Below are 12,757 nucleotides of genomic sequence, written 5' to 3'. Positions count from 1 at the left end.
TTATTAGTTTAAATTAATCTCAATGGCTCATATAGTATATAGAATGGCAGTTTGATTCAGTCTAGGGCTTCAAGGAGTTTAGATTTGAATTTTTGGCAGTTGGCCAGTTTGAAAATCTGAACATTCCGCAATGTTAAGTCAATGGGAGTTTTTTCCGACTTTGATCGTCATTTTTAGGAAAACCGTAAGTCTGATCAGTTAGAAAAGATATAGCATACCGAGTCAGAACAGTTTGAGTGTCTGAGCCGAGTTTGGAGTATGTGGAGTTAAAGCTCTAGGAGGAGATAGAGTTGTAAATTTTTGTAAGAATAATAATAATAATAATAAGTTTAAGTACAATATCAGTAAGTTGGCTCTCACAAGCCAACTTAACTAGAATGTACATTTCCAGAAGAAAATGTGAAGTGGTGCTTGCAGTGGCAAAACTCGCCACTCGGTTGCTAGGGTGTGGTACATGATTGCATACGAGGCAACAAACATGTCTGTACTATGTTCTGGTGCTGAGATATGGCTTATTCATGTTGTTCAGGTGGTTGCTAGGTGGTTGCTAGGGTGTTCTGAGTGGTTGCTATGCGGTTGCTAGGGTGTTTTGGGTGGTTGCTAGGGCATTCTGGGTGGTTGCTAGGGCGTTGCTAGGGTGTTCTGGGTGGTTGCTGGGCGGTTGCTAGGGTGTTTTGAGTGGTTGTTATGGTGTTGCTAAGCGGTTGCTAGGGTATTCTGGGTGGTTGCTAGGGTGTTCTGGGTGGTTACTATGAGGTTGCTAGGTGGTTGCTATGAGGTTGCTAGGTGGTTGCTAGGGTATTCTACTGGTTGCTAGGGTGTTGCTAGGCGGTTGCTAGGGTATTCTGGTTGGTTGCTAGGGTGTTGCTAGGGTATTCTGGGTGGTTGCTAGGCGGTTGCTAGGGTGATGCTAGTTGGTTGCTAAGGTGTTGCTAGGCGGTTGCTAGGGTGTTGCTAGGCAGTTATGGGTGGTTGCTAGGCGGTTGCTAAGGTATTGTGGGGGGTTGCTAGGCGGTTGCTAGGGTGTTTTGGGTGGTTGCTAGGGTATTCTGGGTGGTTGCTAGGGTGTTCTGGTTGGTTGCTAGGGTATTTTGGGTGGTTGCTAGGGCATTGCTAGGGTGTTCTGGGTGGTTGCTAGGTGGTTGCTAGGGTGTTCTGGGTGGTTGCTATGGTGTTGCTAGGCGGTTGCTAGGGTATTCTGGGTGGTTGCTAGGGCGTTGCTAGGCGGTTGCTAGGGTATTCTGGGTGGTTGCTAGGGCGTTGCTAGGCGGTTGCTAGGGTGTTCTGGGTGGTTGCCTGGGTGTTGCTAGGCGGTTGCTAGGGTATTCTGGATGGTTGCCAGGGTGTTGCTAGGCGGTTGCTAGGGTGTTTTGGGTGGTTGCTAGGGTGTTGCTAGGTGGTTGCTAGGGTGTTCTGAGTGGTTGCTAGGGTGTTGCTAGGCGGTTGCTAGGGTATCCTGGGTGGTTGCTAGGCGGTTGCTAGGGTGTTCTGTGTGGTGTCTAGGGCGTTGCTAGGCAGTTGCTAGGGTGTTCTGGGTGGTTGCTAGGGTGTTGCTAGGGTAATTTGGGTGGTTGCTATGGTGTTACTAGGTGGTTGGTAGTTGTCAAAGATGGTTACTGTTGAGTTTGTAGCATTTTATTGGCATGATTTAGCACTTAGCTAATCAATATTAGCATGTAGCTATTCACTGCTAGCATGTTTAGCATGTAGCAAGTCCTGTTTGCTAGCATGAGTAAAAAGAGCCAACCCCCATCTCTATACGATGTTTTGATGCAGAGATATAGGTCTTGCAAAACGGTTGCTAGGGTACTATGTTTGGTTGCTAGGGAGTGGCTTGGCAGCTGCCAATCATGCAGCTCCAAAGTCAATGTGAATGTATAAACCAACCCCCATCTCTATACGATGTTTTGATGCAGAGATATAGGTCTTGCAAAATGGTTGCTAGGGTACTCTGTTTGGTTGCTAGGGAGTGGCTTGGCAGCTGCCAATCATGAAACTCCAAAGGCTGCTTGTCAGTATGAATGATATAAACCAACTCCCATGCCTCTGTGACATTCAGAATGGAAGATATCCCTCTTTGGATTTTGGTTGCTAAGGTGCTCGACAATGGTTGCTAGGGCGTGGCTAGGAAGTGTTGAGGTGATTCATGATTGGCTGTTTGCTGCCCCGAGTCAAACGAGACCACCCTCATGTTTCTATGACAATTCAGTCCAGAGATATCCCTTCGATCTCTTTCAATGGAAGTCTATGGGAGTTGTTGCTAAGGTGCTCTAAATGGTTGCTAGGGCGTGGCTTGATAGCTTCACAATGATCCTGAGAGACTGATTGGTTGTCTGAGTAAAATGAGCCCGCCCCTTTGTCTCTACGACACTGTGATCCAGAGTTATGTTCAATATAAAAGCGGTTTCTATGGTGTAGGACGGCCCATTTCATGGGCCGTCCTACACCATAGTAAGTCAATGGGGAAACTTTGGGCAGCTCCTGCCCCCCAGGGGTGCAACTTTTACCCCATTGTGTGGTATGTTCTTACAGAGTCTGTCAGCCTCTTCAAATGTGGTAAATTACACGTTTCTGCGACATCCTCGTTCCGAGCTACGACTCGTCAAAGTTTGACGCAATGTTAAGTCTATGGGATTTTTCGGGCGGTTTTTCGCCCCTGGGGCGAACATCGTACCCCCGATCCCTTATAAAAGTCATAGCACACCATTCCCGAACAGGCCGCACGTTTTGACGCCTCATTCGTGGGTCTGTGACAAAAACTGCGGGAGGAGTAGCGCGTCAAAAAGTGGCCAGAAGAATAAGAAGAATAAGAATAAGAATAATAAGTATGTGAGATAACAATAGTGTTGCTTTGCCATAGGCAAGCACCACTAATAAGAATAATAAGTATGTGAGATAACAATAGTGTTGCTTTGCCATAGGCAAGCACCACTAATAAGAATAAGAATAAGAATAAGAATAAGAATAAGAATAATAAGTATGTGAGATAACAATAGTGTTGCTTTGCCATAGGCAAGCACCACTAATAATAAGTATGTGAGATAACAATAGTGTTGCTTTGCCATAGGCAAGCACCACTAACTAGAAAAAGTTCGTCGAGAGACAAACTTTAAGTTGGCTTGTGAAAGTTTGGACCAAAAAGTTTAAAGAAGTTTAAAGTAGTTTGAAGTTTACATTAGTTTAATATGTAAATTAGTTTAAAGTGTAAATTAGTTTGAAGTTTAAAGTAGTTCGAAGTTTAAAGTAGTTTGAAGTTTAAATTAGTTTAAAGTTTAAATAAGTTTAAATTAGTTTAAAGGTTAAAGTAGTTAGAAGTTTAAATTAGTTTAAAGTTTAAAGTAGTTTGACGTTTGAAGTAGTTTGAAGTTTAAATTAGTTTATAGTTTAAAGTAGTTAGAAGTTTAAAGTAGTTTGAATTTTAAAGTAGTTTGAAGTTTATATTAGTTGCTAGGGTGTTCTGGGTGGTTGCTAGGGTGTTCTGGGTGGTTGCTAGGCAGTTGCTAGGGTGTTCTGGGTGGTTGCTATGGTGTTGCTAGGGTGTTGTAAGGTATTTTGGGTGGTTGCCAGGGTGTTCTGGGTGGCTGCTAGGCAGTTGCTAGGGTGTTCTGGGTGGTTGCTATGGTGTTGCTAGGGTGTTCTAACGCCTTTTGGGTGGTTGCTAGGGTGTTCTGGGTTGTTGCTAGGCAGTTGCTAGGGTGTTCTGGGTGGTTGCTATGGTGTTGCTATGGTGTTCTAGGCTTTTTTGGGTGGTTGCTATGGTGTTACTAGGATGTTTTAAGGTATTTTGGGTGGTTGCTAGGATGTTCTGGGTGGTTGCTATGGTGTTGCTAGGGTGTTCTAGGGTATTTTGGGTGGTTGCTATGGTGTTGCTAGGGTGATTTAAGGTATTTTGGGTGGTTGCTAGGGTGTTCTGGGTGGTTGCTAGGCAGTTGCTAGGGTGTTCTGGTGGTTGCTAGGGTTTTCTAGGGTGTTCTAGGGTATTTTGGGTGGTTGCTATGGTGTTGCTAGGGTGATTTAAGGTATTTTGGGTGGTTGCTAGGGTGTTCTAGGTGGTTGCTAGGCAGTTGCTATGGTGTTCTGGGGGTTGCTAGGCAGTTGCTAGGGTGTTCTAGGGTATTTTGGGTGGTTGCTATGGTGTTGCTATGGTGTTTTAAGGTATGTTGGGTGGTTGTTAGGGTGTTCTGGGTGGTTGCTAGGCAGTTGCTAGGGTGTTCTATGGTATTTTGGGTAGTTGCTATGGTGTTGCCAGGGTGTTTTAAGGTATTTTGGGTGGTTGCTAGGGTGTTGCCAGGGTGTTTTAAGGTATTTTGGGTGGTTGCTAGGGTGTGCTGGATGGTTGCTATGTTGTTGTTAGGGTGTTCATTCATAAGTGTATGAATTCATGAGTTTATAAGTTTATGAGTTTATGTGTACGAGTTTATGAGTTTAGAGTTTATAAGTTTAAATGAGTAAGAGTTCAGAGTTTATTAATTTATGAGTTTGAGTTTATAAGTGTACGAGTTTATGAGTTTATGATTTCATGAGTTCATAAGTTTATGAATTCATGAGTTTATAAGTGTACGAGTTTATGAGTTTATAAGTTTAAATGAGTAAGAGTTCAGAGTTTATTAATTTATGAGTTTGAGTTTATAAGTGTACGAGTTTATGAGTTTATGATTTCATGAGTTCATAAGTTTATGAATTCATGAGTTTATAAGTGTACGAGTTTATGAGTTTATAAGTTTAAATGAGTGAGAGTTCAGAGTTTATTCATTCATGAGTTTGAGTTCATAAGTGTATGAATTCATGAGTTCATAAGTGTACGAGTTTATGAGTTTATGATTTCATGAGTTCATAAGTTTATGAATTCATGAGTTTATAAGTGTACGAGTTTATGAGTTTATAAGTTTAAATGAGTGAGAGTTCAGAGTTTATTCATTCATGAGTTTGAGTTCATAAGTGTATGAATTCATGAGTTCATAAGTGTATGAGTTTATAAGTTTATGAATTCATGAGTTCATAAGTGTATGAATTCATGAGTTTATAAGTGTACGAGTTTATGAGTTTATAAGTTTAAATGAGTAAGAGTTCAGAGTTTATTAATTTATGAGTTTGAGTTCATAAGAGTTTGAATTCATGAGTTTATAAGTGTATGAGTTTATAAGTGTACGAGTTTATGAGTTTAGAGTTTATAAGTTTAAATGAGTCTAAGAGTTCAAGTTTAGAGTTTATTAATTTATTATGAGTTTAAGAGTTTAAGTGTAGATAGAAAAGTGTCATAGATAGATGAGTTTATTAGTTTAAATGAGTCTCAATGGCTCATATAGTATATAGAATGGCAGTTTGATTCAGTCTAGGGCTTCAAGGAGTTTAGATTTGAATTTTTGACAGTTGGGGAGTTTGAAAATCTGAACATTCCGCCATGTTAAGTCAATGGGATTTTTTCCGAGTTTGATCGTCATTTTTAGGAAAACCGTAAGTCCGATCAGTTAGAAAAGATATAGCATACCGAGTCAGAACAGTTTGAGTGTCTGAGCCGAGTTTGGAGTATGTGGAGTTAAAGCTCTAGGAGGAGATTGAGTTGTAAATTTTAGTAAGAATAATAATAATAATAATAAGTTTAAGTACAATATCAGTAAGTTGGCTCTCACAAGCCAACTTAATAATAAGTTTAAGTACAATATCAGTAAGTTGGCTCTCACAAGCCAACTTAATAATAAGTTTAAGTACAATATCAGTAAGTTGGCTCTCACAAGCCAACTTAATAATAGCTCTGATGCGTTCTAAAAGTGGAGTTGCCATGGACTTTCGTTGAGAAGTTCAGTTGTATTCTAAATGCATCTAGTGATGTGCTGTTATATTTAATGTTTGAAAGTTAAAAGGTCAGATTTATAATCCCAAGTTTGCTTGTTCAGATCAATATTTAAAAAGGTGAAGAAAATCATTTTCCCTCTTGTTACATTTAAAACTCAAGTTTTTCTTTTTTCTTTTAGTTAACTTGTTCTACTTTTCAATTTGTCTTTGTCATTTTATTCACTTAATGTGAGGGGTATACGAGAACAGACTAAGAGGAAAGCTGTATTTTTATTTTGTAAAACTTTCAAGGCAGATTTTTATTTTCTACAAGAAACACATGCCTTAGCTTCAGATTTTAATTTCTGGAAAAATCAGTGGGGAGACAATATTTGGATGGCTTATGGAAACAGTAAATCTGCTGGCACTGCCATATTAAAGGGCTCCTTTCAGGGAAAAATCCTTAAAAATGTTGTTCATGATTCAGGAAGATGGGTTATTCTAGTTATTGAATTTATGGAGAATCTTTTCATTTTGGGTAATATATATGGTCATAATAATAGTCATAGAAACACACTCCTTTTTGCAGAATTTGATGAACAAATAAATACCTTATTAAATTCCTTTATGAACGCTAAATTAATTTTGGGGGGGGACTGGAACTGCATAAGTGACCCCATCAAAGACTGTCAACCTCAAAGATCCTTAGGAAGTAATTATGGAGAGTTTAATAATCTGTGTATGCATTTAAACTGTTGTGACATATGGAGACTTAAAAATCCACAGCAAATCCAGTTCACTTGGAATAACAAAAATTTATCTAAGAGATCCAGGATTGACTTCTGGCTTATTTCAAATGAGTTGCTAGACAATGTGGAAGAAACCAAAATAGAGCCCTCAGTTTTTTCTGATCATAATTTGATAACTTTAGTACTATGTATAAGGGATCAATCAATAAAATATAAACCAAATTATTGGAAATTAAATAATACACTTTTGAGTGATAGAATCTTCAAAGAAAAAGCCAAAAAAAATTATAAATGAAAATTTGATAGAAGCAAAAAAAGACAAAATATATGGCAAACATTGGGAATATACAAAATTTCAGATTCGTAATATGGCCATTGAAAGGGCTAAAGAATTATCTAAGGAAAAAAGAATGAGACAAGATAAAATACTCAAGGGAATAATTTCTATCTATGAAAAAGATGAGCAATCACAAGCTGACATCAATATTTTATTCGAATTACAAGCTGAATTGGACAATATCTATCAAAATCTGGCACAGGGAGCCTTTATTCGTTCTAGACGAAAATGGATAGAGCATGGTGAAAGGAATACGAAATATTTTCATAATTTAGAAAAGAGAAATGTTAGTGTTAACAGTATATATAAACTCAAAATAAATGATCAGATCTCTGAAGACCCCTCAAAAATTTCTAATTTTGTGGAAGATTTTTATAAAAAACTATACTCCGAACACAACAGTTGTCAGAGCTCATATTTTCTCTCCTGTATAAAAAGTGTGGCTCAAGGTCTTGATGAAACTCAGAAGGACATTTGTGATCAAGACATATCCCTAGAAGAATTAAAAAAGAACATTAGTAAGCTTAAAGATAATAAATCCCCAGGGAATGATGGCCTAACAGGTGAATTTTATAAAGCATTCCAAGATTACATTTCTGAATTCTTATTATTAGTTTTTAAGGAGGCTATAGAAACTTGTAGACTTCCCCCAACTTTGTGTCAAGGCTTAATTACATTGTTACCTAAACCCAATAAGGACTGTTTGCTTCTTGACAATTGGAGGCCTATAACCTTAATTAATAATGATGCGAAATTGTTGTCTCATATTTTTGCGCAAAGAATAAAATTATGTTTAGATACAATAATAGATGACAGTCAGTCTGGTTTTATGCAAGGACGACATATTAGTAACAATATTAGATTAATCTTAGATTTAATTGATTATAAGGATTACATAACCAATAATAGTTACATTTTATTTATAGATATATACAAAGCCTTTGATACTGTAAAACATGAATTTTTATTTGACGTTTTAGAATTTTTTGGTTTTGGTCAACACTTTAAAAGGGCAATACAAACTTTATATAGTGATTGCAATAGTTCAGTTAAACTTCCATGGGGAACTACTCGTAGATTTAGCATTTCCAGGGGCATAAAACAAGGAGATCCGGCAGCTCCTTTCTTATTCCTTCTGATTATGCAAACTTTGGCTCTATATATACACAATGACTCGTTTGAAGGCATCAAAATTATGGATAAAGAAATTAAATGTTGTCAGCTAGCTGATGATACAGCTATTTTTTTAAAAGACATATCACAGGTTAAAAAAGTTATGGAATGTCTCAATATATTTTCTAAAGCTTCAGGTTTATCTTTAAATGTTAAAAAATGTATTCTTTTCCCACTTAAAAACAATGATATTCCTTTAACTGAATTTGAAGGTATACCAGTTAGGGAGGAAGTTACGTACCTTGGTATCAATATATGTAAAAATCAATTAGACAGAGTGCAATCTAATTTCCAACCTCTTATGGTGAAAATGAAAAAGAGATTTGATATGTGGCTCATGAGGGATTTATCACTCAAAGGTAGAGTTCTTTTGTCCAAAACTGAGGGGCTGTCTCGTTTAGTATATCCTGCAAAAGTGTTAGATATACCAACATCTTTTATTAAAAAAGTTGATTCGACCTTATTCAACTTTATATGGAAAAACAAGTCACACTATTTAAATAAAAATATTTTATGTAATTCTTACAATCAAGGAGGTTTAAATGTGCTCGATTTTGGTACTTCTAATACAATTTTCAAGTTGAACTGGATTAAACATTATATTAAGCATACTGATAAACTATGGTATATAATTCCAAATCTTATTTTTGAAAAAGTTGGTGGTATAGAGTTTCTTTTAAAATGCGACTTTGAGGTTAATAAGCTCCCCATTCAGTTATCCAATTTTCACAGACAGGCTCTTTTATGTTGGCTTCTTATATACAAACATAACTTTTCCCCCCACAAACACTTAATTTGGAACAATAAATTGGTTAAATATAAGAATAAATCAATCTTTTACGACAATTGGGTTAAAAATGATATTCTAATGGTCTCACAATTGGTAAATAACAAGGGTTTCTTACTTACATATACTGAATTTTTAAACATATTTGAGATTCCAATATCTCCACGAGAATACAGTATTGTTTTTGATGCTATACCAGTAGGTTTTTTGAGACTCTTGAGAGGCAGTAGTGAACCACATAAGCAATCAATGGATAAAAAACAGGTTTTGTTAAACGGTGTTGATATAAAATGACCTTTCTGAATCCTGTACATTCTGTAAAAAGGATACTGAAACTCTCTTACATCTTTTCTTTGAATGTATGTATGTGAAGTTTTTCTGGATTGATGTGGAATATTTATTTAATATGTTGAGTGGAATTAAGATAAGTTTAGAGAAAAGAGATGTTTTTTTTTATTATGAAAAAAAAGATTTAGACAAGAGTCACGATTTTATGTTAAATTTGATCTTATTACTTGGTAAGTTTTACATACATAAATGTAAATGGTCTGAAAGGATGCCTAACATCTACCATTTTAAAGCTGAAATGAAGATTTATTTTGAAACACTGAAAGGACTCTCAAACCGCAAAGCAACCAGAACGATGGACATCCTCAAAGATTTAAACTCCTCTTCTGTATTTTAAGTATACATGTATACCTCCTTTACATTGTTGTTGATTCTTTTTTTTCTTTCTTTTATTTTTCTAATGTGTGATTGAGTGTTCTTTAATTTCATTGATATGAATGTTATCTTTAATGCTTTTCATATCTGATGATGATTTGTAATCATTTAGTACAGTATATGTGAAATATCTGTATCTACTGTATTTTGATACAATCTTGGAAATAAAAAATAAAAAATAAAAAAAATAAAAAAAAGTTGTTGTCATTGTCACTGTCAAGCAGCGAATCTGGCATCTCCAGCAGAAAACATGTTCACTGACGAGGTAATGTGTTATATTACATCTCTATTGTTGTTACGTTTAGTTACGGCTTTTCACTTTATATAATGTCAATCTAATGAAATAGCCGCGAGCTACAGTTAGTTAACAGTCATTCTAATCTAGTATTCTAATAAACATGTATTTTGGAACTCAGAGATATATGAATTACCAGACCATTATTAAATCAATATTATATTATATTTAGCTCGTATTAACAGGTGATAAAAGTGACGGTCACCTTACATTAATTGAACAAGAGACATGTTACCATGAAGCTAACGTTACTTTCTCCAGCTAGATATAAAAACCAATCCATCTGCGTTTTACACATCATCGTGTCACCAAATATAGGGATAGAAATATACTTTTAAATCAGTTTTTATAAAATAGTTTCAGTCTCCCAAAACAAATGGATCTGCCTGTTTGAAACGCCCATACAATACAAAATGTATAGCCTACGTATTCAGCTAAACGCGTCTCAATGTGGTCAAGATCGCTATGCAATATGCAAACATACAGCATGCTATGATTATACGATTATTATGTTAGCTGAATGGTTACTTAACTTACCTGTTTATTAAAACGCAAGCGAGATCAGCATCTCTCTGCAGTGCGAGCTTGTCACGAAGCTTTCGCCATCTTTCAAAGGCTTCTCCAAGGTTTACACGTCTCTTGCTTCTTCTATGGTCCCAAAATCTTCTCGGGTCATTTTTTTCACCCGTACGTTTGCGCTTTGTTGAGCTGGCAGAACGTACAGCCAAAGAGTAGTCATGATCCATTATCATACAGACTTTTCTTCTTCTTCTTCTTCTTCTTCTTCTTCTTGTTTTTATGGCGGTTGGCAAATAACGTCTGGTTGCATTACCGCCACCTTCTGAAATGGAGTGTAGGTCTGGATAAATTATTTCCCTACACTTAAATTATCTTTATTAAACCTGTTCTTCTAAAAAAGGAAAATAAAAGCCCAAAATAAAAATCTCCCGAATTCCTTAGCAAAATATATCTTACTTTCAAAGGTATCTCTTCATCTTCTAGCTGCTGAATTAACTGTTGTCTCTCATTACTATATCTAGTACATTCTTCAATAGCATGTTCTATGGTATCCTGTGTGTTACATACACTACACCTCCCATCAGCATGTTTTTCCATTAAAAATAATGTACTGTTTAAGCCTGTATGCCCAAGTCTCATTCTTGAAATGATGTTCTCCTCCTGTGTATTTCTGCAAGTACTTCTACTCACCCCCACTCTTTTTTGGATATTATATAGTCTCCTACCAGTCTGACCATTATCCCACAACACTTGCCACTTCTCCTTTATCTTTCTTTTAATGATTGATTTCACCTCTTCTTTACTATATTTAATGCTTAAACTTATATACTCCATTTCTGTTGCCTTTTTTGCATACTTATCAGCCAACTCATTCCCTATTACTCCTTTGTGGGCAGGAACCCATACAAGTCCAACATTGACTCCAGTTTTAATTAATGTACTAGCCATTTGGACAATTTCTACAACAATGTCTTGTCTAGATTGTGAATTTATGTTCTGAATACTCATCAGAGCTGACGCTGAGTCTGAAGCAACTACTAAACTTCTTGGCTTGTTACTCACAGCCCAAGAGAGTGCCATTAAAATAGCAATTAGTTCTGCTGTATAAACTGCTAAATTATCATTAATTCTTTTTTGTGTTGCTACTTTTAATTTTGGAATAACAAAAGCCACCCCCACTCTCCCATCCCTTTTGGACCCATCTGTGTACATTATAATCCTATCCCCATATCTTTCAACTAAATACCCCTGCACCATATTACTATCTATATCCCCATTCTTAGTTTCCTCCAAAAGACTGAGGTCAACTGAAAGATCTTCAAGAGTCCATAAAGGAACTCTTGAAAATACTACTGTGGGACTTATATCCAACAAGGCTATTTCCATCTCATTTATTTTCTGTCCAATAGTCCATCCAAAACTACTTTTTCTACCATTCTGTCTCTCTTGACACTCTACCAATGTAGATTGACTCAAATGGTCTTCCCTATGACCTTTAAGGTTTGCCCAAAAAACCAGGCTAAGCTGGTCTCTTCTGAGATCTAAAGGCAACTCCCCCATCTCTACTTGGATGGCTGCCACTGGAGTTGTCTTCATGGCTCCACAACATAATCTTAAACCTCGACTCTGCACTCTGTCTAGTTTATTTAAAGCTGTCTTAGCAGCAGACCCATATACAACACACCCATAATCAAAAACTGATCTAATCAGTCCAGTATATATTGTATGCATAGCACTCCTAGTTGCACCCCATTCCACCCCATGCAAACACCTCATTACATTCAATACCTTTTTACACTTTTCTTCCATCTTCTGAATATGAACTGCCCATGTTAATCTTTTGTCAAACCATATACCTAGATATTTAAAGCTCTCTACTCTTTCCAATTCCTTACCTGATATTTGAATCTGTAACTCCTGACTTATTTTCTTCCTTGTGAAGAAAATGACCTTAGTTTTTTCCACAGATATCCTAAATCCCCATTCAATTGTCCATGTGTGTACTGTATCCACTGCTTGTTGTATCTTATTTACAATGTGATTGATATTTCTTCCCCTTTTCCACATTGCTCCATCATCTGCAAATAAAGCTACACCAATAGACCTTTCTACATTTATAAATATCTCATTTATCATTACTGAAAAAAATAATGGGCTAATAATACTCCCTTGAGGAGTACCATTGTCTACCTCATACACTTCACTCAAAACCCCATTTACTTTAACTCTAATTTTCCTCCCAGATAAAAAGGATTTTACCCACACTAACACTCTCCCCTTTACTCCCAACTGATATAATTTGATAAGAAGCCCCTCCTTCCACATCATGTCGTATGCTTTCTCTATATCAAAAAATAAAGCTAAAACTGTTTCTTTGTTTACCTGAGCTTTTCTGATGTCAT

At 36.6% G+C, this 12,757-nt stretch overlaps 1 long non-coding RNA gene across 1 annotated transcript in view; it reads right to left on the bottom strand.

Annotated features, from left to right (window-relative positions):
* The window catches only part of LOC143732408 (uncharacterized), a 68,202-nt gene extending 57,447 nt beyond the window's left edge, over positions 1–10,755 (bottom strand). The window contains exon 1 of the long non-coding RNA XR_013201109.1: positions 10,374–10,755. This is a non-coding gene — a long non-coding RNA (uncharacterized LOC143732408). The remainder of the gene's footprint in view (positions 1–10,373) is intronic.
* Between the last annotated feature and the right edge of the window lie 2,002 nt (positions 10,756–12,757).

This window comes from Siphateles boraxobius, unplaced genomic scaffold (genome assembly GCF_051911475.1).
Source record: "Siphateles boraxobius isolate OS27281-9 unplaced genomic scaffold, OSU_SipBor_1 120, whole genome shotgun sequence".
NCBI lineage: Eukaryota > Metazoa > Chordata > Actinopteri > Cypriniformes > Leuciscidae > Siphateles > Siphateles boraxobius.
The sequence above is the reverse complement of the archived record's forward strand: the minus strand, read 5'-3'. Positions and strand labels throughout refer to the sequence as shown.